A 27,754-nucleotide genomic window follows, 5' to 3' on the forward strand; every position below is an offset into this window, starting at 1 on the left:
ACACAAATGAAGAAGCGCCTCCACGGAGCCTTCGAGTCTCTGGAAAACCTCTTAATTAATACCAACTGGAATCAACTAGGTTTAAAGGAGCTTTAAGCACCGAAACGGAGCGTTTTTCATTTGTGTCACTCGGGTTTATATCTGGCTACAAAGGATCATATGCAGTAGGTTGTTTTAAAAGGTGTTTTGAAGGTTAATGCAACTCTCTCCTGTTCAAATCAACCAAACCATCTTCCCTGTCAAATTTCTGGCTGCTATTCTGATCATATATAGTCATATCTTCCAGTTTCGAGATGATGCAAGGTATCTATGACTGAATGGTTTGACTAGGGGTAAACAACCTATGTGTCGTAAATTTTTTATTGAAATATCATGAACGGCATGTCGAGTAAGATGTCGATCGTGACTAACTTCGAAGGTGTGCTGGTGCTCAACGATGCCACTGGGTTGACCTACTCACTAGAGCTTGGTCTCAAATTTATGAGCTTGATTCCCAAAATACCCCCACCCGTCTGAATACATCCCAGATTCTCACACTATCCACTAAACCATTCTTTCCCAAACCAACTCTAACCCTCTAATTGCTCTCGAATTTCACCAAAAATACATCAGTTCCTCTTAAAAGAAATCAAACAAAACTTAAATCTGCATGAAGAGAGAAGTTCAATCATCCATAAAAATACATTTCCAACCGAAAAAAAAGAGGAATAAAGAATGAATTCCATCTTTTATTTATTTGTCACAAGCATTGCCAGCATGATGAAAGCTTGCATTTAATGTCTTTCAAGTCCCTTTTTCATCTCGCCTGTTTCTATTTCATGATTATAGCAGAACTCGACACAAATTGAGAATAAAAGCATATAAATGAACATAGAAGAGAAAATTTTTTTGTGTTTGCAAAGCAATTAGCTTTTGTGTTTTGTTTCCCTTCCAGCTTCCTCTTCGTCTTCTTTTTCCCGCTTTTGACATTAAAAATAAATTTTTTTTACGTATGGATGTATGAGTGTGCTTGTTTGTGCTTTTTATGAGTTGAATGAATGGAATATTTTGGTAAATGAAAAGCTTCCTTCTATGCTGATAGTCATGTACAATAACACATAGCGGAATTGCTTATGGCAATTAAATGAGAAACCTCATAGCCATTAAATGGCACTCTTCATATCTGATTTCAAAAAATGAGTGTAATTTATGACATTAAGTGACGACAGTGAAGGCCATTAATAACAATTTTTTTTTGTTATTTGGGAGATATAAAAAACAACGACTGAATTGTGATTCTGTACCAAATTATAGAAACAGTTCTTACTTTATTGATTAGGACGTTTAGGCGCATTTCTTGGGTTTCAACTAGAATATTCATCAAATTTTATTAAATCAAAGTGTTATATTTGAGCTAAACTTAATGAATTTAAATATTTACAAATTTTTACATTTTTGAAAATTTGAATTTTTAAGTTTTTTCTCTGAAATTCTTTTGAAACTTGAATTCTCAAGATTTTTAAAAAATTTTTACTTCTCAAAATTTTAAAATTTTTAGATTTTGTTTAAAAAAAAATTTATAAAAATTTTTTAAAAAAATTGAAAATTTGAAAAAAATTTGAAAATTTAAAAAATTTGAAAACTTTGAAGAATTTTGAAGAATTTAATAAAAATTGAAAACTTTAAAGAAATTTGAAAATTTTTAAGAAAATTTGAAACATTTTAAGAAATTTGAATAAAATTAAAAAAATTTGAAGAGTTTGAAAAAATTTTAAGAATTTGAAGAAATTTTAAAATTTGAAGAAATTCTAAGAACTTGAAGAAATTTAAGAATTTGAAGAAATTCTAAGAAATTTGAAGAAATTCTAAGAATTTGAAGAAATTCTAAGAATTTGAAGAAATTTTAAGAATATGAAGAAATTTGAAAAATTTAAAGAAATTTGAAAAATTTAAAGAAATTTGAAAAATTTCAAAGAAATTTGAAAAATTTCAAAGAAATTTGAAAAATTTAAAGAAATTTGAAAAATTTAAAGAAATTTGAGAAATTTAAAAAATTTGAAAATTTTAAAGAAATTTGGAAAATTCATAGAAATTTGAAAAATTTGAAAAATTTAAAAAAATTTGAAAAGTTTGAAAAAATTTGAAAAATTTAAAGAAATTTGAAAAATTTAAGGAAATTTGAAAAATTTAAAAAAATTTGAAAAATTTAAAGAAATTTGAAAAGTTTGAAAAAATTTGAAAAATTCAAAGAAATTTGAAAAATTTAAAGAAATTTTAAGAAATTTAAAGAATTTAAAGAAGCTTGAAGAATTTAAGGAAATTTGAAAAATTTGAAGTAATTTGAAAAATTCAAAGAAATTTGAAAATTTTGAAGAGTTTCAAAAATTGAAAAAATGTGAAAATTTTAAAGAAATTTGAAGAATTTAAAGAAATTTGAAAATGTTAAAAAAAATTTAAAATAATTGAAAAATTCAATGAAGTTTGAAAATTTTGAAAAATTTAAAAAAAATGAAAAAAGTTTGAGAACGTTTAAAAAATTTTTTGAAAATTTAAAAATGTTAAAATTTTCCGAAGTTTAAAATTTTTTATTGAAATCTATAAATTAGACTGCCAAAGCTACGGTATTTTCTAGCAAAAACTATCGGTAATGAAGCAGTGGTTTAAGAGCTGTTCAACCAGGTAGACTTCAACCCAATAAAACAGTCAACTTGATTCAATCACTCACTTAGCAAGACATCAATTTATCAATAAGAACTGTCACCAACAACCAAAATGCATCCCTAATCTACCACTCCATTCCTCAAAGAAACCGCTCTCCAAAAAGGAGGAGATGGGTATAGGATGCTGTTATACGCTCGCTCGGTTGTCATTGAAAAGTTTCATAAATTATCACTTAACTTTTACATCAATTTTTACCACAACAATCGCTTCACATTTCACATGAATAAATTTATCAAAACTCGTAAAAAAAATATATAAATTTTTTTTTTTGTACATTTACTCGTGTCTATTATATGTTTCATGTGACAGGGAATCTTTCAGTGGGAAATAAATAAAAAAAAAATGTTCATAATGTTCGTTATGATAACGATGATAAAAAAAACTCACATAAAAATTCGCGTTTGAAAATAAAATTTTTTTTTTATCATATTTTACAATCACAAGCAAGAGCAGAACCGGTAGCTATGAGAGTGAGGAAGAGGATGAGAACAAAAAAAAAATACATTTAAAAATTTATGCTTTTTTACACTAGTGAAGCATAAAAATGATTTATATGTTCAAATGCATAACGATTAAAATTATTCCTTTCTGCACATCTGAGGTATAGACGCTGTCAATTTGTTAATTTTATTGGATGATGGGTTGCTTGTTTTTATTTAAATTTGGATGAATAATGACTGAATGGAATTAATGGAAATTGAATGTTGGTGAAATTGATTTTTACGAAATAATTTATAAATTTTCTATATTTCGACGTATAGAGATCTTAAGAGCAGATTAAGCTAAGACTAAACACTCACGAGCGTACTCATTTAGCTGAGTTAATCATACTCAGCTCTTTATAATGTAAAGGACATTGTAAAGAAATGCCCAAAAACCCGGATCAAGAACAGCGTGACACTGACTCAAGTTCTGATTTAATGAAATATGACTTTAAAGAATCAGATTCGATAATACCCGACTCCGTTCCATATTTATGTCAATCGAGACAGTTTTGCAGTGGAAATCGAGGATTGGCGTGCGATAACCAGTAAAAGAGCTAATTTTAGGCGAAATCGATTGGAGATCATGATTCACAATCGATCTGTACAGTCAATAAATTAAGTATGTAAGTAAGTAAGTTTGCCTGTTCCAAATCGTCCTGATGACACCATTTTTCATATTTTCTACTATATGTGTCTTTTTGGTGTTTCCAGGTCAATTTTCAAAGATTTAAGTTTGGAGTGAAGAGTAAAAACTTTATATTTTAAATTTAAGGCAATTGAAATGAGTCGAACATGTTCTAAAGCAGAAGAATATTATATAGAATATAAATCTATAATACAATAGCAAAATTATAGTGGAAAGTCATTCTATAACATAAAAGCACTATAAAATGAGCATCAGAGTGACCAAAATATTGAATCTAATTTTCAAAGGGATCCAGACTCATCAAAATCATTAGAATTTAAATTGGATTGTCAGGATACAACTTGTCCAAATTTTAAAGTATTACAAAATTGTAAATCAGTCTGACTTAGAAATTAATTTGAGTATTCTTGACACACTTGGGTCTAATCGTAAATTTTGTGCTTTTATATTATTCCAATTCCTATTTTACTATTCCTACAAGTTACCCAGTTCCACAATTTCAATTACCCATCCTTTGCCACTCCACTAACCAAGCCCTAAAATTTTAAACATTCCCATAACTCGTGTGCTAAATTAACACTTAAAAAAATATCCATGCTATCCACTATAAATTTCAAGTGCTCATATATTTTTGTCTATTCATCCTCATTCATCCACAGCGAATGAAAATAACGAATAACGGTAATTACACTTGCATAAATGCATCGGTTTGATATTATATCCACGAACTGTATTACAAAAAGGAAATTAAAAACATTAAAATTTTCATTTTGCAAATTTTCATGCTTCAAATACTTTATTTTTTTTTTTTTTTTGTATTTATCTAAGTGAGATAAGCATAAACATTTTCACATCATCCGCTTCCGTGGTTGGAAAGTTTTATTTTCTATGTTTGTTTTGTGGGGTTTTTTTAGTCGTGGATAGGAAGGAAATTGATAAGGAAAATTTACAAAATGGACAATTTAATGGTGCTTTCATTTAATTAAACTATCGCAAATATGGAGTGGCAATGTGATGAAATGTGGATATAGATGGATGGGATCCTTCCCACCTTCCTGAGGTTCGATTTTTAATCGATTAATCGAGTCATGTCATGAGTATTGTCCGAATTCCAAAACACTCTTGCAATATTTCATAGATTGGTCTATGGTCAACTAAGATTCAATGTCATGTTCATATAACAGATTCCAATATGTAGCTTAACCAACCGGCCACAAAGGCCGTCCTTTCAAATTCGCAGATTTGCCAATTTGGAAGGACGGCCTCTGTGGCCGGTAGGTTATTTATTTGGTTCGATACTCTTGAACAGACAAGATAGGTGCTCATGAATATGCTTACAAAATTGAGGATGTTCTATATGTTGATTGAGAATATTCATCGACACGCTAATTTAGATTATCTGTCAGAAACTCCAAATTATGATTGCAAAAGTCAGCCTTTTGATGGATATCACATCGAATTCAAGGACCTCAATTTCCATATATCCAAATTTAAACATCAAAGACTGGTCTCTTACTTCACTCATATGACTAAAAATGAATCTCGAAACATCCCTTTAACTTTACTTTCTACGTGAAATTCCTTCAAAAAATCTTTGCGTCTTATTTAATAAGATTTTTCGTACGAAAAAATACCAACAAAAAAATTACAAAAGTCCTCGTGTTATTGATCGAGGGACTTAAGCGCATTTTGTTTCAGCGATCAGTAATTGGTTAATAGGTCACTTTCAGACCTAAAAAACAAGATCCAGTAAGGTCTAAGTCACTTCCCAGACATAAAAAATAAGATCCAGTAAGATCCAGGTCACTTCCAGACCTAAAAAACAAAATCCAGTAAGATCCAGGTCACTTCTAGGCCTAAAATTCAAGATCCAGTAAGATTAAGAATTAATTTTCAAATATTAAGAATATTTTGAAATAACGTTTTTCTGAAATTCAAATTTTTTAACGGATTTGAAAATTTCAAAGCTTTCTCGCAAAAGTTTGTTTACATTTTGTACTGAAATATAAAATTCATTAATTATCGTATTTAGAGATTGTTTTAAGATTTTTAAAATACTTTGCGGCCAATAAAACAATGGAACTGATCTTTTAAAACCATTCCGAGCTCTCTACGATGTCTAGTTAAAAGTTTTCTTCGCCCGATCAGCCGAACAAAGTGTCTTATTAAGCTACCTTTTTGAAAACAAGTTTCAAAAAATGCGCTAAAAAATTCCTTCCAACATCCTTTCTCTCATCCGTAAAAATGCACCCAAAATTAGATTTTCTATTCAATTTAAAAATAAAAAGAAATTTTTTGCACATTTCTGTGCTTCCATTCCGATAAGATTACAGCAACAACAAAAAGTCTAAAGAATTTCTTAATTCAGTTTTTTATTTTTATTTTTAGCAGCACAGCTCAAAATCGAGATTCATCTTCTTACCACGACCTTATTTAATGAAAATAAATGTACAAGTCAAGTTTGATGGCACTTGAAAAAGGTTGTGTTGTGCTGTGCACCGTCGAGGTATCAATTAAGAAATCAATGTGATCTATTTTAATGTGATGACATTTATTCTGTCCAATTACCCGGCGGCGCCAGTCACCAAAAATAACAAAACAGTCAGAGTCAAGTGCTCGAATAAAAAAAAGTCTCCCGCGCGAACATGGACGTCTTCAAGCATATCATATTTAATTAAAATTCAAGTCGCATAAAAACAATTTTTTTTTCTTTCTTTTCTATTCCAGTGCTGCACAACCTGTGTGCCACGACACACTAATGGACTGTCAAAAGTATTTGATAGTCCCATGGACTGTGTAAGGTGTTGGTCCTGGCCTTCCACCAATGTATGCCGCAAAAACATGAAAGGTTGACCATCACTGTAGCAATGGAACTGCCACAGTAAAAAAAATCTTATTATCGAGTAGAAAAATAGAAACAGAAAAAGTAGGAAAGAAATCTAGACAAAAATAACAAAAAGAAATCGTCAAATGATGAAAATGAAATTGGCACAAGAGCATAAAAGAGGAAATAATACAATGAAAGTAATAAAATTTGAGTAATTTAGTTAAGAAAAATGGAATATAAATTTTTGTATTTAATTTTTTATGGATGCTCGAGGGGAAGTTTAAGAAGATGAATGCGTTTATGCATGATTCATATCGCTATCGACATATATTGCTGGCATACATATGTATTTGTCTTAATAGAATATAAATTTATTTAAGATAGGCTGTATTGTAAGCAATGGAATAGGCTGTATGCTATACTGGTTCCATAAGTAGTGACAATCTTTACAAGTCTTGATCCTATGATTGTGATGTAAATGTTTTATTTGCAAAGTACCCAAGATGATTAAAGTATGGAATTTTTCACATAATAAGGAATTGATTCTGAATTTCCATGTCTTGAAGGAACCTAACATGAAAAGAGAATAATCACAGTTGTGAGCATCAATCAAATCAATCATCTGTACTTGATGCTGGTCTATAGGGATACTTACTTACTTACCTTTTTGATCGTAAAGGTCAATTGAAACGGCCATGGTCTTCATTAGTCGTTTCCAAAAGCTGACTTCTCAGCGCAATCTGCCAATTCCCGATACTAAATCAACAGCCTCATTCTTTCATGGAGGCTCCAATAGCATGGATTCATTGGCGGACCCACAAAATCAGATTTTAACACTTTATTTAATTGAGCTCCATAAAATCTTCTTATCACATGTCCATCATATCGAAGCTTGCTGACTCAAATTCGATTTATAATCTAAGCCTCTCTCGCTGCATAGCTGAAAGATCTCCGGGTTGCTCTTGTTGATGCCTCAATTCTGTTACTTAATAACTTAAGTTTGACCGTTAAGCCAACAAAAGAACACTTTCTCAACAACTTGTTTCGAACGGGAATCGAACCTGAGTTCTAGGATTTCGGATCGTATGCTCTTGCCACTATGCCATCGGGGCTATTGTAAAGTGATTAGCAGAATGTCAATTAAAACTATTATTTTAATCTGAAGCTTACTAGACAATGTTGAAATCTTTATCGTTGCTGACCTTAATTCCAAACTCCAACAGTTCCTTCATTTGTAATTTTCTGAGTTACTAACAAATTCAGTTGATCTCATCACATTTTGTCTAGCATGTCACATAAATCCTGATTTAGAAAATCCACATTAAACGCGCTAAAAATCAAATAAAAAGCATGTCGAATTCAACAATGCTTTAAGTCTATATATTATCAAAGGAAGCCCTTTGAATAGCAAATAAGTTGTAACGAACACAAAAAAAGCCACACAGAACGTCAAAGTGGCGCCTGTGAAATGTTCTCTTGCCTTTCTTTTATTAAACTTTTTTTATATATTCCATTTCAAGTAGCCACAACAACCACTAACTAGGAAACTTTCTTCTGTCCAACATAAAGTGCTTCATCCATAACGCATCATAAATCATAAGCTTTTTAGTTGAGTGGGAGGACTTGTAAAGTAGCAGTAGTATAGAGAAAAAAATTAGCACTGAAATGAGGGCAATTATAACTTATTATGTTGAGAATGGAAATGTATTAATTAACGTGATGGGTTGCCATGAACAATTTTCATTCTTTTATTTAAAGGTAGAGCAATCTTGGAGCACACAAAACAATTTTTTGAGATATTTTAAGAAGCATCGAATGGAATTTTCGATTAAAAATTTTTGCTACTTTACTTAAGGAATTTACTCTCTTTGAAAAACGGAGTTTAGCGGTAAAAAGTTGCGGATGAAAAGAATGTGCCTGGAGACGAGATGGTAAGATTGAGTTATAGCTGTTATTTACATATTTCGGGAGCGATCAATGATTAATATTGATCCATATGGATATGAGATGAATAGAATGTAGTACAATCGAGCCATATCTAGGTGAATATAGAAGTGCATGGGTAAGGATTTTAAACTTCGTCTTAGTTAAGGAATAAACTGAAAATCTGTAAAAATGTGTGTTTGATTACCATAACAGACTGATCCTGTTTCAATCATTATTACATGTATAAATTGCTGTCTTTATGATATAGATACAAATGGTGACGACATAATGACCTGCTTAGTGAATATCAGGGATGTATCTAGGAGTTTATTAGGTGTCAAACTTCACTGCCCCTCCCCTTCTTGGACAAAATTTTTCAATTTCAAGAAAAATTGAATTTCGATTTTTGATACTTAATCCTAAATCCTTTAATGTTTAGAATCCGATTCTGCATAAGATGATGAAGGGAAAATGGAAGAGGTCAGATATTAAGCTAATGAAAATTCGCTTTCTTGATACCATCTTTCATCGTCACTAAAAAACTAACAATCACATGCTCATTTATTACATTTATTTCTGAAATATTCCGAACTTGCAGAAGTTTTTGAAGACTCTCGGCTTTAGACATTTTCTCCACGTGGCAATGGGCCTATGTGGACCCCAGTCAAAGAAGTAAATAATTTCTGATAAAGATATCATTTTTAGACCCTGACTCCCTACAACGTAACTTTCTTACTTAATTATTGGAACCATACTCTAATATGGAAGTGTGTGTCCTATCCAGCTCACATTATTTAGCATCTTACGACTAGCCCCCAACTTTACGATTTGTTGCCCCATTGCAAATTGACCCTCTCCTAACTTCTAATCATTACGTAATTTATGAACATTTCTTCAACAATACTAGACTTTATATTCAACCTTGAGTAAATCTTACAAAAATTCTTTTAATTTCTTCCAAAAAATCACCAAACAAAGGATTTTCCAATAAAATGCTTTAAGCTTCTCAAAAGAAAAGCAAAAAACATAAATTTTCATTGTATTGACTTTTAAAGAACTGCCTACATCCAAACGAAAGAAAAAATTCATGAATGCGTGCAAGATAAAGCAATATTGAATGAATTGATTATATTGAGTCAAACAACAAAGGAACAGAAATCTTTTAGATGTTCAGCAAATGGAACAGTGATGGATATCATTCCTGGAATTGGTTATGAGAAAAATTTTATTTTAGGTCTCATCCCGAAAAGCACAATGAGGTTAATCTAGTGGTTGGCAACCGTTTATATGTCATGGGATTATTTACTTACTTACTTCGCTGGACATACTTATCAATTGTTATCCATGGCCTCCTCAAATGACGCCTAGAGATGGATCTATCGCTGACTTCCGTCTACTAATAACAAATATCAAGTGAAATATTGCCTCTATTGACAGCTTTATTCCAAAAGTTCTTTAGTCTTCCACGAATCTTCTACAGACCTCTAATAACCTGGATGAAGCCTCCTTTAATGGAGCTTCTAATAACATGGCCAGCCTATCGATACCTGTTCAATTTGACTCTTCCTATAATATCAGCCTCTCTATACTATTCTGTGTTGTTCTAACATTAATACCGATCTCACGGCATACCCTGGTTGTAAGAATCGACCGAAATCGGGCATGGTATACGCTTCATGACTCTAGTGACACTAATGTGCCGTGGCATGCACATAGTTGGGACATCACTGAGTTTTTCGATCACTAATCCGGCCACAGGCCAACGTCACTCTAGTTTGATGCAAAGTTCCATTTCGTAACAGAATCATGCCATCCTGGTGGCTGGATTTGAGCGATCAAAGACATTTTAGAAGGAAATCCTCTATAGAAACAGTATTGCAGTTGGTATTCGGAATCTGCAGATGGAAATCAGCGAAAGAGTCAGCTTTGAGTGCCATTTAAGGGAGGCTATGAATCACAATTGATCTGTGCAGCCAGCAAAATAAGTAAGTACCAAACTTATGCTATTCGGGACACACTTCTGTCAGTCTTTTAAGCATGATACACGTGTAAATAAATCTTATGCAGTACATTGAGCAGTGACTACTTCCAAAATAAAAAGTTTTAAAAATATCCGAACAAAGTCACACAATAAAATTTTATATGCCATTGTAGTGCTGAATATAAAGAAATTCTACAAAAAAAAAAGTTTCATCCTCGATTGTTAAGACATAAAGCCATAATAAAATTGCATCACTTCATAGAATTACAAAGCACAAACAAAAAAATTCATTTCCACCTTTAACGACTGCACAAAAAAATCCTCGCAAGAATTGACTGTAAATTTTTATGACTTTCAATCAGAGTTGCGATGACAGGTACCTGTCACAGGTAGAGGTGACAGGTTCTGTCAAAAGATGACCTGTGACAGGTCGTTACCTGTTGACAGGCAGAAAAATTTGGCCTGTCACAGGTCTGACCTGTCGCAGGTCACGCCTGTCACAGGTGATGGCCTGTCGACAGGCGAAATTTTTCTGCCTGTCACAGGCGCGACCTGTCACAGGTGTCACCTGTCACAGGTGATGACCTGTCGACAGGTCAAATCTGTCTGCCTGTCACAGGCCTGACCTGTCACAGGTGTCGCCTGTCACAGGTCTTCACCTGTCGACAGGCAGATTTTTTCTACCTGTCACAGGTTTGACCTGTTTCTGTTATATGTACCTGTCATCTTTTTAAAAAAATTTTCACTTGTGAAGTATAAAATTTCATTCAAAATTTATCCAAACTTTTTTGTTTTCAGAGAAAAGAGTTCAAATCTCAAATTTCATTCATATATTTTTCATATTTTCATATTTTTAACAAAAAAACATAGATTAAACAACCAAAAAAGGTCAAACCTGTGACAGATATATGAAAGTCTACCTGTCGACAGGTGAAGACCTGTGACAGGTCGCGCCTGTGACAGACAGACAGATTTGACCTGTCGACAGGTGAAGACCTGTGACAGGCGACACCTGTGACAGGTCAGGCCTGTGACAGGCAGACAGATTTGACCTGTCGACAGGTCATCACCTGTGACAGGTGACACCTGCGACAGGTCGCGCCTGTGACAGGCAGAAAATTTCGCCTGTCGACAGGCCATCACCTGTGACAGGCGTGACCTGCGACAGGTCAGACCTGTGACAAGCCAAATTTTTCTGCCTGTCAACAGGTAACGACCTGTAACAGATGGACTGTTTCTGTTGACCTGTCTCAGATTGCAACTCTGCTTTCAATTCACATTTTGTGAAGCACAGGATCTTTTCATTTCTTTTATGCGGTCATGTTCACTATGACTGTGAATTACAAGAGATTTTGTGGTTTATAATCAAGGGGATTACAATAGTAGAAGTTTACATGAAATTTTACCACCCTCAAAACTTGTTGATAAAAATGGAATGAAAAAAGGAAAAGGAAGAAAAGAAGAAAAAATTCCATTTCATTTAGGATGCTTTTGAGCAAATTTTTTGAGGCTTCTGGTATAGCGGGATGGTTTTGTACTGGTTTGTCTATGTGTGATTTTGGAAGGAACTTTTGGACATTTGTCGAATTATTCAAATTTTGTGCTTCACATTAAGTTGGTGCCAATGGTTTGAACCAATTTTTGATGAAATTTCAGGCTGTATTCCTCTGTAGGTTTCTCGATTGTCATGATTAGAATCAATTTAACTAAACTGTTCCTAATTAGTAATCGTTAACACTTAATTTTGCACAAATTTAAAGCAACTATTTTTAACTTGACTGTCTTTTAATAAAACAACTATCAAAGCTCTATTCATTTCTCATGAAACAACTCCAAATGGAAAGATGCATGCTGACTAGAACTAGCACCAGGGAGTCTTCATATTTTGACGATTTGCCATCAACACGGCAACTTACTGATTTCAGTTAGATAGCTTTTACCACGACTCATGACATATCTGACCCGAGTGGATGACTTGAGATAAATTCTAGTTAACAACTAGAAAATGTCATTGCTCGAACATAGGATCATAGTTATTGAATATGTTAAAATGTAAACTCGGGTAAGCAAAACACAATGATGTTGCTTGGACATCACTAGGATTCCGTGTTGACGACAAGACGTGAGAATGTCATCACGGTTATGTGACTGCTGGTTTTAGCCTATTTTCAAGGCGAAAACATGAAGTTTGTTTCATCGTGCCGTTCGGGTTAGTTTTAGAAACACAATAATCATTTGACAACTACCCGGAAAGCACAAGCTGCTCAAAAATCCTGAACCAGTCCAGCGAGACCCTTATTTGGACCATACTCAGTAAAATGTGGACTCAGGACAGAATTACGCCAGCCTGTGGCTAAATATTGCCCCTTTCTTATGCCAAGTGCCTACTGTGTCACTGATCTTATGTTTGTAGAATGGGCAATCCAGGGACTAATCCGAACAAAATACGCTTTTGTCCACACAAACAGAAACATTCAAATCTACTTTGTGAATTCTATCCATTTCCTTTTTCTCCATTTATTAAAGCTTCTTTAAGTTTAAATATTTTCCAAAGAATTTTCTTATGCTCCAAAAAAAATTCGCAGATTTAAGAAAATGAGAAAGTTCAAGCCAAAAAAAAGAAGGAAATGAATAAATGGATAAGAAAAAAAAACTAATTTTACACACTTCTGTTTGTGGCATGAAAATAAATTTCTTCTTTTTTTGTTGTAAAAATGGAAATGGAAAGGATTGCAAATGTGAGGTGGATACAAGCGAAGGGTTGAAATATTTTTTTTTATTTACAAACAAAGAAGAAAGCAGCACAAAAAAAAAAGAATGAACAAATTTTCTTTCAACATTCGGTTAAATTAATATTTTAACACGAAACCTTTTGACTGCTTAATTAATGTGATAATCCTCTTTGCTTAAAGTGCTGTGTAAATTTGTTGTTAGCTTATTCGGCCTTTAAAATTCATTTTAATTGAGGAACAGAATAATTTTTTTTTTAAGTTGTTAAGCCTTGATGTAATTTGGATTTTTCTTGGGAATTTCTTGAATTGGGGAGAATTTTGTGTTTGGATTTAGCATGCAGAAGGAAAATTTCTCAGAAATAATTGACGGATTTGGGGATCTAAGAAGATATGTTAGTACCCGAATATTACAGATCGATTAATCGATCTGGTTTTAGAAAAGCGTGCCTCTGATTTGGTGTCGGCACAAATCCGACTCGATGTCAGAGTCACACCGACTTGATGTTGAATTTGGGATCAATCTACCAATATGTGCGTTTCAGAATAGTTACAAACTAACACACATCAACAATATGACATTATGGTTAAAACCAGAAGCTGATGGTGTTGTCAGGGTTGTTTTTGAGTCAACCTCCACATAACACTCAGACAAACTTCTCTGACCTGGTCAGATATCTCAAGCGATTGTGTTGTGTCCATCGGAATGAGCATCCAAAAATACTCGTTAAATCCAAGAATTCTCAAACGACTGATTCTATTTAGCTACGATACTGACTTTATGTAACTCTCAATTGCTGTTTTGTTCAATTTGTTGCTCCTTTGTATCCATAGCACAAAAGCAATTTTTATCTATTTTATACAATTTAAAATGGATCATTAAACTTATAATCACCCTTAATTTTAGATCATTTATAGAGCACGTAGTCTAATTACGTCTCAAATTCTAATTTTAAACAGACCAAGAAACTACGCATTTACAGAACTTATCCAATTTAGATGTAATAATGTTGTTTTTACCATCAAAAATAAATCCTTTATCAATCTACAAATCTTGGGTGCTGTGATGAATTTGCGTAAAAATAAGTTGCGTCTGTAATGCATCTATACATAGAACTAAAAAGATTATCGGGTGGGTGTTTTGTTTTGATTCTAAAAATATCCAATACATATTGTTAATGCTTGATTTGCATCATTTCATGAGGAAAAAATTTGCCTTTTTTAAGCCTTTGAAAATGGACGTTGAAGATGTGTTTTGTCTAGAGATTCAGATGTGGGTGTGGACAAGATGTTTTTGAGATGCAGAAAAGTTCTTGAAATATCATCAAAATTCATATCGAGTGTTTTTGATGAATTTGAATAGTATGAATCAAGTATGAACAGAATTTTGTTGCTGAAAGTCTTCTTAGTTTGGGGATTTTTTTTGTAGTCGCATGCTTTAGACACTGAACTGTTAGAGACTGGTCTAAGAATGCAAGCTTGATCGTCTTCTCGTAATGTCCTTTGTGTTTTCATCAAGAACAAGTCAGGCTAATGTAGTTGTGCCGAAGCCCAAACATTAAAGCAATAAATACCGCCTTTTGATCCCCTCCCCTCCCTCCCTTCCGTAACAACATCATCGACACATTGTTTCAGACATACCAAAATCTCGACCCTTACCCCATCCATAAGACCGTTACATAATAAGTCAACAACCCCTGTGCCCTTCCATTCAAAATTAATAGTTATTCTGTTCCTCATTCTATTGTAACCAACTGACCAAAACTCATTAATTTTTAATCATTCAAATTCATCTGCGGCTAGTGAATGTTATTTAATTGAATTAATTAAGCAATGTGGCTGACGCAAAATACTAAAAACACCTGAGATTCCATATCAATAAGCGTTAAAATAATTTTCCTGGGAATTTAATCATTCAATGGTCATTATTAAATTGATTGTAATGTGACTTGTGGCATTTTATGGAATATTTGTGGTATGACGCAGTAATATTGAATGATAATGTTAGCCTTTGTGATTAAGTACATTTGATATGATGATTTTGATAGTTGGTGGAGCTTGAAATGGGCAGAATGAGGAGGTAGATCAGAGTTGGAAGGGCTGTGTTGGAATCGGAATCCATTGGAATTGGACTTTAAGGTTCAATGAAATCCGACTTCAGCAGGAAGAAGTCCGATACCCAGAGTCTTGCCAATAATATTAGAATCGGAATCCATTGGAGTCAGACCTTGTAGTTCATTTGAATCGGACTCCATTAGAGTCGAACTTTGAAGTGTATTGAGTCCGATTTCCCGAGTCATGCAAATTCTGATTCAGCTAACAATTTTTGCCTAGATATGTCTCTAATCAATGTTAATAGGATATGAATGAGAAGGTGCTTCCATTGGAGGACTTCAATGTGAAGATAACTCCAATGGAGCCCGAATCCCACTAGATCCTGCCCAACTGTGTCTCTAAATAGAGATGTAATTGGAAAGATGCTGCTCACTTTTTAAGCAACACACATAAAGGGGCAGGGGGACTCACACAATGGAAATGTGAGTACGGATAAGAAACGAGGGTTAATGGCTACTTTCTATTGATCCACAGTGAATCGTAGAGCGTTAATAAAACGGCTGAACAGGTTTCTATTCCTGGTTTAAACGACTACTTCTATTAGTTTGTTGTGTTGTTGCTTTGCCTCATTCTCTACAGTTGAATGTCAAGAAAGGGTAATTAGTGAAGTAAGCAGCCTTAAAGAGCAACTTGTCTTGGTCAGCTGACGTCAGTTTGGTCATAGTCTCTTCTAAGAAATTCTCTTCCTCCATCCCATATTCCAAGATGATTCATTTCCATTCCATTTCTAATATCTTAGCAACACTGCCTATTTCTGATTAAATTACACATTTTCCATCCATTTAAGATAACAAAATAAGTCATTATGTAAGCAAATGATAATATTTTCTGACGAATTTCGTACGAAGTATGTCAGTAGGACGCGAGATAAAGAAGAGTCTAATGTTCAGGAAATGAGTAGACATTAAAAGGCCAGTGAAATGTTTGAGGGGAGGAAACAAAATATTCTGATTTATGAGTAATAATGAAATTTTCATCGTAAGGAAGTAAATGAATCTTTTATGAGTAAATAATGATATCAAGACGGAGAAAAATGTCAATGATGACAAAAAATGATAAAAAAAAGTACAAAAGGAAGTGATGAAAGAAAATGAAGACATCAAAAGGCATCAATTTTTTTGTTGGAATGCTCATTATCATTCTATATGGAATCAATTTAACAGTAATTTTTGGAAAAAATGTGTGCCTTTAAACAATTTGCTTTTGTTCATCCACGACAGGCACTTTTGACGTGCTACAACAAAAAAAGTAAACAAGCATCTTCAAAGGAAATCGACACAAAAATTTCTCTCATGGTTCGTTAATAAATAAATAAGGAGATAGTCAGAAACCGAAACACACGACGATTATCAATGAAAGGACATAAACACACAATCATCATTATCATGTCATCATCATCGAACATCGACCATTGTGGTACACATGAAGAAGTATGGAAAATGTTTTGCGGTTATGTGCACACAAAATGTTCACTTACTTGTATCAGGAAATGTATGAATCTATTGAAAGTCTTGTCACATACTCTCAAATGTACATACAGTCTCATTCCACTTCCTTTACTTCCCTTTCAGTTTCTTGAATTGGCAAATCGATTTTACCCCAAATATCCTCACACCCACCACATATCGAACAGCAGCACACAAAAAAGTTGATGAAAAAAAAAAATTGGATGTAATGTAATGGTAATGTGTAAATGTCTTTTTTTTTACTTCTCTCTGTCGTCTTTTTAAAAGCTATTCGTAACTGTCCTCAATTTCTCTCATTCACACAGTAAAGAATTCTTCTGCATTTGTAAGTTAGATGCTTTAAGCAAGTGTAAAGTTTCACATGCAACTGAATTTTCTTTGAATAGTGAAATTTTAGAGAAGTTTTTTTGTCTTGTATCTGTTGATGATATGTGGTGTAAGTTGACAAAGTTTGGAGCAGAGCAGAGATGGAAGTTGACTGCAAGTCGACTGGGAATTTGTATGGAAAAGTCGATCTCTAGTTGGCTTGGCTTCATATAAACTTGACCTATATTAGACTTCGAAGTCTCAGGTTTCAATTGGGATTATGTCCATATTTTTTGTCAATCTTTGATATTTGAGGACTTAGGTAAGATTGGAAATTGTCCATAAGTAGTTTTAGGCCCATCTGAGAGAAATCGATTGGATCAAAATTGATTTTGGAATACGGTAAAAAGACCATGGTATCGCCAATATGGGTTAAAGCCAATCTTACATTCCTTGAATTAGAAAAAATTTTTCAATTGTTTACGATTTTTGAAAAATATCAAAATGTTCATATAAAATGAGACGGTGATCCTTGTGGTCCTAATGCAATCTAATAAAGAGATCGACATTTTCTTAAATTTCTAAAACATACAGGATGTGGCGAACTTTAGATAACTTGCTTTGGTTAAGATGGGTTAACCCTTCAGATTACTTGAATCTGACAATGACTAATAGTAGTGGTGAGTAACCTTTTACTTTTTACGGCGACCTTGCTGTTCTAAGTCAGAAGTATACGACAGAGATTATTTTCTAAAATTTTGAATTCACAGCATCCCATATGAGATAAAGATTAGGCAACGATCTTGATAAATTTTAGTGCAAAAAGTAGTCTATCTAGATGACAGGACATGGGAGACTCTTGCTTTTTGGTTTTGGTAAGTACTTAGAACTCTAGCATGTTCTGGATTTCACCGAATCCGACTTATGCCAGAGTCATGCGACCTAGGGACACTATTTTTGTCTTTTCAACTTCCTATGCCTTAGGAGTATCTAACTTTGATTCCACATATCACTGAAAAATGCGCTTCTCCTTACAACACACTCCATTAACCAACAACTGCATGAAAAAACTTTTGACTTGTTCGTTTACACTATTCATTGCTACCATATGTCTGTGTACAAAAAAATAAAAGCAATGTTCAGAGACACAAGAAGAAGTGAATCTCTTGGGAAAATTGACAGCTTTCAATTTTTTCCTTAAAGTATCTTAAGATGTAGCTACTTAAAATAAGACGAAAAAAACATGAGCATCACAATTGACAAAAAATTATTCAAAATTCCTTATGCTCAAAACAAGTGACAACACTTTACAGTACATCCATTGAGGATAGACATTAAAAAAAGTGACATTATTACCCCTAATGCAATTAAGCAGCTCACTCACTTGTAAATGCAATTACAGACTTTTCTTGATTTAATCTTGAATATTTAATGTGACTTCAATGGCTTGAGTTAAGGAAGGTACAAGAAATACCGGAAGAGAATTTTTTTTTGTGTTGACGATGGAATTACCTGTCTCCGTGTGGAAGCTTTTGAGGACGCAAAAAAAAGATAAGAAGATTAATAAGCTCTTTCTTTTCTCCACTTCCGCAAACTTTTTTTTTTTTTTTGATCTTGAATTTCTTATTTTTTTATGTGTGTGCCTTTGCACTTCACCTTTTTTATGTTCATGCAGAGGTTGAGTAAGGCATTCATAATAATTTTGATAGCCATGGCTTTCATAATGGCCATAAAATTTATATGATGGCTTTCGATAATGTTACCCTTCCAATACAACAACAACAAGAAAATGTGAAATGACTGGTAGTAAAAAAGATGAGAATTTTTGAGTGTTTGAGGATGTGAAGGTTAAAGCGCATTGGGGATCAATTGGTTGTTAATAGAGAAATTGAAGCAATTGGTAATTGGTAACGGGCAGCCACTAATGGAGCCAGTTTAGAATGGAGAAGAAGAAGTTTGGAGCTGTCCATGGTTGCCTGAAATTGCCTAGAGTAGTCTGAAGCTGATTACTCCGGTCTTAAATAACAAAGTATGCTCAATTCGTGATTTGAGGGTAAGCTGATGCCGAAAACAAGACTTCCTGGTCTATGTCTAACGAATTGTTGGGAAATTACCTTATAGTAGATCTGTGACTCAGTTTCAGCCTTAGTCTCGAGAATTGGTCTAAACTAGACTTCGAGAAACATCACTAAAATATCTGTTGATGTGAAATAATCTCGTGACCCAGAGTTTAAAATATACTGCTCTAGCCTACACTCATGCACCAAGTAAAGGCCAAAGTTTTCGACTTAGATTATAATTTTCATCAAATCCATCTCCATGCCAAATTCACACTAACCTAAGGCTTCAATTTTTTGCCTATTATTCATCATCTGCCTACAAATCCTACCATATGACCGAATATTCAGCCTTAATGAAAATTTTATCCACCCCCAAAAAGGTTTCATGATCTCCACTTGCCAACTTATAGATGAAATAATAACAAATCTTCCGAGTATCTTTAATATATTCATCTACGATTTTTTTATCTTTCATGAAAATTGTCTATTTATCTTGAAAACTTTGGGGTTTGCTTTACAATATTCTCTGATTTTTAGAATAATTTAATAAAATTTAAATTTAATGGAATATATTTTCACTCAAGGACGAGTATTCAGGATGTAAAGTCTAAGGTTAAATTAATTTAGTGATTTTCATGCTTCATTTGGGTCGATCTGAGTTACTAAGGACAATTCTAGTTGCACTTTCAAGTCAGGGTCAGGCTTTCAAGCCAGGTGTATTGTTCTGTACTTATTGATAATTTGTACGCCTTTTTGCCTGTCACATGCACCTGTTTTGCAAATCTGAGTTGAACTTAAAATAAGCATTAGCTTTTCAGACCTTAAGGTCCATAGCTGCATTTTAAATGCGTTTCGAATGGCTATTGGGAGTTTAACGAGGGAGGATTCGCCAGAACCTAGACCTACAGTTTGTACTGGAATCCGAATCACTTATTTGATGACATTGCTGCCTGCAGCCTTCAAAGGGAGGCTGTGAGCCGTGTTTCCACTACTTATGATTTGAAAAAGGACATGTGAAAATTTCCCATGCCGAGTCTCGAACCCATGATCCTAGATCGTGTTGCAATAATTATGTACCAAAGTACTAAACCATTCCGCCACCGAGCCACCTCGACTCAGTTGAACTTCTACAACCTATTAAATGCCAAATGCCAACTCCATCCATGGACATATTGAGCAGATAAAAAGCATTTATTTCCAAATCACCGTCCACAAAAAAGGCGTTTGTACGAAGAAAAAAAGTCGGAATTTGTACATTACACAGGAGAAGAATTTTTATGGTTTCACCTTCCTCACTTGAAGGCAATGACAACAGTCCCAAAAAAAATTGTATACATTGAAATATTATTAACAGTGAGAGAAGTAAAAAAGCGGTGAGTAACCATAAAATTCAACCTTAAACTGACAGATAATGTCAGGAATGAAGAGATCGAAAGGAATTTATTATTACGATTATGAGGAAGTATGATGATGTATGGAATTGAATTAAATTTGACATTGTAATAAAATATGCCTTCCCATTATACTTGCCCCACAGTTATTGAGCAACAACAATTCAAGGTTTGATTGACACAAATGCACACCAAAAAAAAAAAAGTTTATCTCTTTCATATTGCGGATGGGGAATCAGATTATAAAGACACGAGACAAAAAAAAAGAGTAAGCATGACGATAAATTGACATGAATTATTTTGACGTGGATTTATTTACATGTTTTATCAGATTGCGGGTGGATTTTGATTGGAGATTATGAAAAGGTACGATGGGTAAATTGCTTGTTTTTGAGGGACTGGACCTTTTTAATCTTTGTTAAATCCCTTTGAATTGTTGTTAATGGTTTGATACAATTTATAGAGTTTTTGTCGATTTATTTTGAAAATTTTTGAAATTTTGGGGAAATTTAGAGAATAAGCTGATATATGTGATTTTAATCCTGGTATACAAGCATATTCTATAAGAGCATTTTACGGTACCAATGAACATGCTCACTAGGTACCGTAAAATGCTCATTGAGCACATGCTTGTATGTTAGAGATAGTGTTTGTTGAATTTTGTGTCTTTGTCTGATACAGTGGTAGGCAACCTTTTTAGAGCCACGGAACAACTTGGTGGTAATTCACAATCAAAATCGTGCACGGCATGCTGTTCATGGTATTTTCAAAGAAATTTGGTGACACACTAATGTGCCGCTGCTTACAGGTTGCCCATTACTGGTCAAAAACAACAATGAGAGCTGCACAATGAGCATCCTCTCAAGTACTCAAGCACTGGATAGAGAAAATGTTTAAGTGAGCATTATGTCACACTTCCTAACATCCTCCAGTAAGTAGTTCAGTAGTTAAGATCATTTAACATGTAATTCGAGTCTCACTCGAACCAAATTGTGGGTAAGTGCAAACTTTCTCCAGAACCTTAGTTTTAGTAAGGTTAAACAATATAAATCAAGAGCTGGTTTTTTAAACTACTCGGGATACTCTACCCAACCTTGACACCCTACTTAACCAGAACATCCTTCCCAACCGGGACAACCTGCTCAACCAGGATACTTTATCTTACCGGAATACTCTACCCAACCAGTATACTCTCCCCAACCGGGATATTCTACCCAACTGAGATGCTCTAACCAACTTTGATATCCTACCCTACCCGGATAGACATGGTTATCCTAGGATACACCAAATACACTTGCCCTGGCAATCAGTCGTGAAACTTTTCCAAACGCTAGCCAATTTATGTCAAAAACAAATCGTTGGATTTGGTCAAATTACCTTCAAATAAACTAAATCTGTCCCACAAAAAGTTGGTCAATGAACAACTCAATGGCAATTAGCAACACTCATCAGGACGTGAAATTGAATAAAAAACAAACTGGTTTAGATGAGAAATTGAATTGTTAAACTTTTTTAAACTATAACAATTAGTGTCTCAGTTGATAATTCCAAAAATGGATATTGTCATTCAAAACTACATCCAGAACTAATTTAAATAGAAATAAATTTAACAATTAAATTTTGTTTACTAAAACTGTACAATAATTGAAAATTATTTGTTACCACTAATTTCTCATTACTATCCAAAATAATTAAATTTATTACAAAGTTTCATTTACAAAATCTGGATATAGCTTCTATTTGCAGACTATTTTCTGCATAACTGGAATATAACAAAATTATAGAATTACATTTTCAGACAAATCTGTCTAGGAAGTCTTTCTATACTGTTTTTTATGATCATACGGTCTATGTGACACAGTTAAGGGCAATCTTTTTTGTGCTACAACACACCTCTGTAACACGTGTAACAATCAAATAAGAACTGAAACACTGGATTACTGCTTAGGATTCTCGATATCGAAATCAAGACTTCTTGTTCGACTGGTTTCGAGATTTATCAAGACTTAGAAGGTTTCCCTGATTCAGTCTCAGTCACTCACAGTCCTAGTCTCATTCTCAGTCTCAGTCTCAGTCTCAGTCTCAGTCTCAGTCTCAGTCTCAGTCTCAGTCTCAGTCTCAGTTTGAGACGAACTCTAAATGCAGCAATGAGCCCTCATGCTCCTTCGCTAAGGAATGAAGTAGTAGGAGACTTGCCCGAGCGACACAAATGAAGAAGGCTCTATAACGAAGCTTTTTGAGCTATTCCAAAGCTTTTTGTAGTACCGAATGGAAGCAGCCTCTATTAGACATACATATGAGTGCCATATCCATGCTTTTTCTTCATTTGTGTCGCTCGGGCTGAATGCTTATCAAAGAATTAAGCTAATACATAAAAAAGTTCCAGCCAACATTCCCATTGACATCAAAAATATATATCCAAAATAAAAGAATCAAGCACTTCATTTTCAACCCAGAAAGTCGTAAAACAATTTCCGTTCCAATGGTCAAGTTTTATGCTAAAATCGAGAAAAAAAAATTCATCCGAATGATTAAACTTGTTTGCTTTTATATCTCAAAGGGCTTTATTTCTCATACATATTCTGATTCTGCGTGTAATTGCCCTTATTTCAGTTCCTTGGAAAACCTATTCAATATCATCATCATTTTTCTTCTTTTTATTTCTTCCTTCCCTTTATTTAAAATAATTTTTTTATGATCTTTGTTGGATTCCCTTTTAGGGCTCTTAAATTAAGCTTCCTAATATTTATACAATCAATTTTCATATCATTCATTTGGATATTTTATGATGATGGTCTTCTTTTTTTATTGATTTTCTATGTAAACCACAAAAAAATGGGTTTAGCAGGAATTTTATAGTCACGTGCTTGTTTGAGGGTGAGAAAGTGTGGCTTGCAATGTATTTTATTAGGAGTAAGCATTCTCTCTTCTGTTTAGACTAGAATTTAGCTGAATTCAAGCAAAAGAGCTGATCAGATGCATTTAGACCCATGTAGACAATGATCATGAATATGCTTACAAGATTGAGCATACTTTATCATGTTGATTGCATTTGAATGCATTCATTTTTGTTTTTTGGGAAGAATTGGGAAGCCGAAGTCTGACTCCGACGCTTACCAAATTCCAAGTGCACTTCTTCACTTACTATTCCGTATTATCACTTGAAGCATCAGTCGCGACTAAGAACTACCGAAAACTACTCGAAAGGATAGATTAAATGTCTATCCAAATCATGACGGCAGCCCCACAATCAATAAAGAAATTTAGAGTTTTATAAACTACCATCAGAACCCAGCATGTACCATATTTGACTAAGTTCCGGTTTTGAGCTCTCAAAGCTCCATGATGCAGAATAGTGATGATATAATGTCAGCTTAACATGTGGACAATGAATTTATACAAACTAGGTGAAAGATCTAGCTTTTGATTCGAACGGGAAACCTTTTGTTGCAACCTAAGTTACTGAGTTCTACAGAGTATGAACCGGAGTATGATTACAGTAAGTTAGTAAGTATCCTAATTAGCACGCTGATTTAGTTGTGTTTGCTCATTGTCTGCTAAAGAGAGAGTCTTCAAATTTTCAGCATTTTAGGACATATCCTCCAAAAAGTGCGTCCTATACATTAAGAACATCCAACAAATTTGCCCTTACTTTATCCTCAATGAGTCTATCAATAAGATACCTTAAAAATTGAATGAATGAATGAAAAAATATCTTTTGTACCATAAACATTTGGGTCATTATTGAAGGAATGAATGATTTTATACTATCGTCATCATCATCATTGAATATCCTCTCACTTTCCTTACGTATCAATGGACTTTCGTTGAAAGATATCTTTTTTGATTCAAAAATCAATAAAATGGTAAACAGAAGCTAAACATACCGAAAATGTCTTCGATCGAGTCCAAGTTTTTGTTTCTCTTTTTCCTATTTCCTTCGTCCATAATTTTTGATCATTTCTAATGGTTGATAGAACGTCTATAAAAAACACGACCGGAATGTCACAAAAATGAGGCAATGAAAAAAAATTTCCTTTCCAACTTGTTACGATTATGGACTTCCTTCCCACTTTATACTTTTTTTTCATGGTTCTCACAATTTCCACTTAAAAATGTCTGATAAAGCATGAATGGAACATTAAACGATACTGTAACAAAATTTTTATTTACATACATTAAAGTATTTAAAGATGAAAGTGATCCCTGCCGGGACAAAAAAGGTCACTGAAAAATTATGTGCATAAATTAATCAGCTTTAGTGAGTCAATGGCATGTAAAATCCACTACTTTATGTCTACTGTAATGATAATTTGTAATTAAATCCTTTTTTGCATTTTTTGCTGTTTGTTCTGCTGTCTGGCGTTGCTTGGGATGACATTAATCAGTATAATATCAGGACTTTTAGTTTTAGTTATCTTCTGAAGGACAAAGTAAATGTTGAAAATTAAATCATTGGTGGGGTGTCAAAGGAAAGTGATTTTTGAGGCATTGAAGCATAAGGAAGTTAATCTGCTGGAGTGTAGGGATGTTCTCTTTTGATTCAATGTTGGGATATTCTGGACAAAATTTTGGTTTAAAATGTCACATGAAAAATATTGAATATGAATCCATAAAATAGAATGTTTTGACTAAGCCTAGTATCGTATTCTAAAATTCTTGGATGTGGACGCTCTCAAGAAATGAACACATGGAGTCCTTAATATCCCAAACTGGCACAAGTATTCGAAGGAGTGAGCTATCTTTGAACATTCTCTATGCGCGGCAATAGACTTTCGTGCGCCTCAGCCTCAAGCAAGTAAGTAAGTTAGTATCTTATTGGTGGAGATTCATTGAGTACATCTAAATTGCAGATGATTTAGACAAATGCCATTCTTCACGATTGTTTTGCTCTTGTGTCTCTGTAGGTAAATTTCTTATTCTTACTTATTACTTATTACGCAACACATTGAACGCCAAGTTTCGTCGCAAATTGCAGACTTAATGATAAAAAACGCAGGCTTGTTGTCTTGGACAAAATATAAACTAAAGTCGCAGAATGAAGGTCTGAGAATTTAACATGCAGATCTGAGGTTTCTGGCCAAAGCTTATTAAGAACTCAATTTTCACGAATTTGAAATTAGAACTTTAAGTCTTGGACATAAATATAAATCTGCTAAATCCGAGTCGATTGCTAGTCAACTCGATTCGACAACTGGCCGAGTAAATGTGTGTAATGAACCGACTGAAAATAAGCAACTCTCTTTTAATAAGGGCATGGATTCAAATTGCTTCAGAGCTCAATCTCTCAATCATTCCATAAAGCAGGAATTGTTAAAATGTTGGATATAAAGGTATATCATAGTAAAGGGTCGTTCACTTAGTACGTTCGCTTTTAAGAGATGAAGGAAAGGAAGGGGAAGTGTGTCATGGAGCACTGTCCTCAAAATGACAGAGATTCAAACAGTACGGAATTTTGCTTGACAAGACTTAGTGTGACTGAAGTACCACGGCATGAAGTGTCCGATTGGTCTGAAACTTTGTCAGAATTAAGTCCATATTGTGTCCATTTGCGTCCAACAAAAAAATATTTTCGTCCTACTTCCAGTTCCTGGATATAGCATGTTGAAGTTTTGGTGATTTATGCCGTCGTACTTCAGGATTTAAAACGGCATCCCCTCCTAAAATCAACTTTATTCAACATATTATACATCAAAATTGATCTACTATTTACGTCCATTTACGTCCCGCAAAAATTTTGAGGAACCGATGTCTCAGACAGAAGTTATGGCTCCTCAAAGTTCCTGACCAGGCTGCTTGCAGGCCAAAATATTTTTATCTTCCAAAAACTTTTTTATTATCATGTTATATATCAAATCAGATCTACTTTTTCTCAGCATTTCAAATTTGAAATAATTTTTTACGTCCAGATCAGCGTTTAGGACTTATGGCAGTTCCAGTTTTAGTCCCGTACCTGAATATATGAAAAGTTTCTTAACTTTACCCATACATGTTATATGTCTAAACATATCTATTTTCATCAAAAATGACGAATTCTGTAAAAAATATTAATTTTTAACCTGTTTTAAATCACTTATGGTATTTAAAAATTCAATTAAATAATTTTTCAAATTGAAATTTCGATAATTTGAAAAAATTTTAATTTTTTTCACCAAAGTTTAAATCTCAATAACAAATGAAAATTTTTCTTATTAATCTTCAATTTCTGTCTTAATTTCAAATAATTGGATATTTTCTATTAAAATGCCTAAGTTTAGATTACAGTAAGTAAATATATTTTAAAAATTTTATCGGATATTTAAAAGCAAAAAAAAATTTATTTTCTCAAAATGTTCAGAATTTTCAATTGTTATTGAGATTTTTGAGATTTAAAATTTGGGGAAAAAAATTTTTAAATTATCAAAATTTCAATTTGAAAAATTATTTAATTGAAATTTTAAATACCATTAGGGGTGTCGATTACAAATCCCAAGTATTTGGGATTTGGGGTATTTTGTAAGGATTTGGGGTACCCCAAATACTTGGGTTTTGGACCCAAGTACTTGTACAAATCTTTATAAAATAGAATTTTTCCTATATTATTATTTTTTTAGTTCTTCAAAATTTTATTATTCATTAATATTTTCATAAATAGGTAATTGGTAAGAAAAATCTAGGGTTGGCCAAAAAAAAACTACAGATCGGCATTATTTTGCCGGCCTGTAGTTGAAAATGCATCCAAGTGAATTTTTATTATATATGAAAATTTCTTTTGATTAATTATAATCATAGTGAAAATTCCATTTACGAGACTTTTTCAATTTATTGTAGGAAAATCCAGTCAAAAACTTACAATTTTCCATAAATTTTCATTTTGATAAAAGAAATTTGCCATAACTTTCCAGAATTTTTCATATTTTTAAGAAAATGTTGGCCAAAATTGCCATTTTTTGCAATTAAAAAAAATTAAGATAAAGCTTCACGTTGAGAAAATTCAAGTGAAAAATCGCAGTTTTAAGGATTTTAAACGAGATTTACAATAGTAAATAGAAATATTTGCTTAAAATTTGACTTGCATCTGGATGCGTTGGCCTAAAATCCCAGAAAATACGCCTATTTATAATGATATTTTGTTCTTATTGG

The sequence above is a fragment of the Chironomus tepperi genome, unplaced genomic scaffold (assembly GCF_022539635.2).
Source record: "Chironomus tepperi strain 1889 unplaced genomic scaffold, CSIRO-AGI_Ctep_v1 contig_240, whole genome shotgun sequence".
NCBI lineage: Eukaryota > Metazoa > Arthropoda > Insecta > Diptera > Chironomidae > Chironomus > Chironomus tepperi.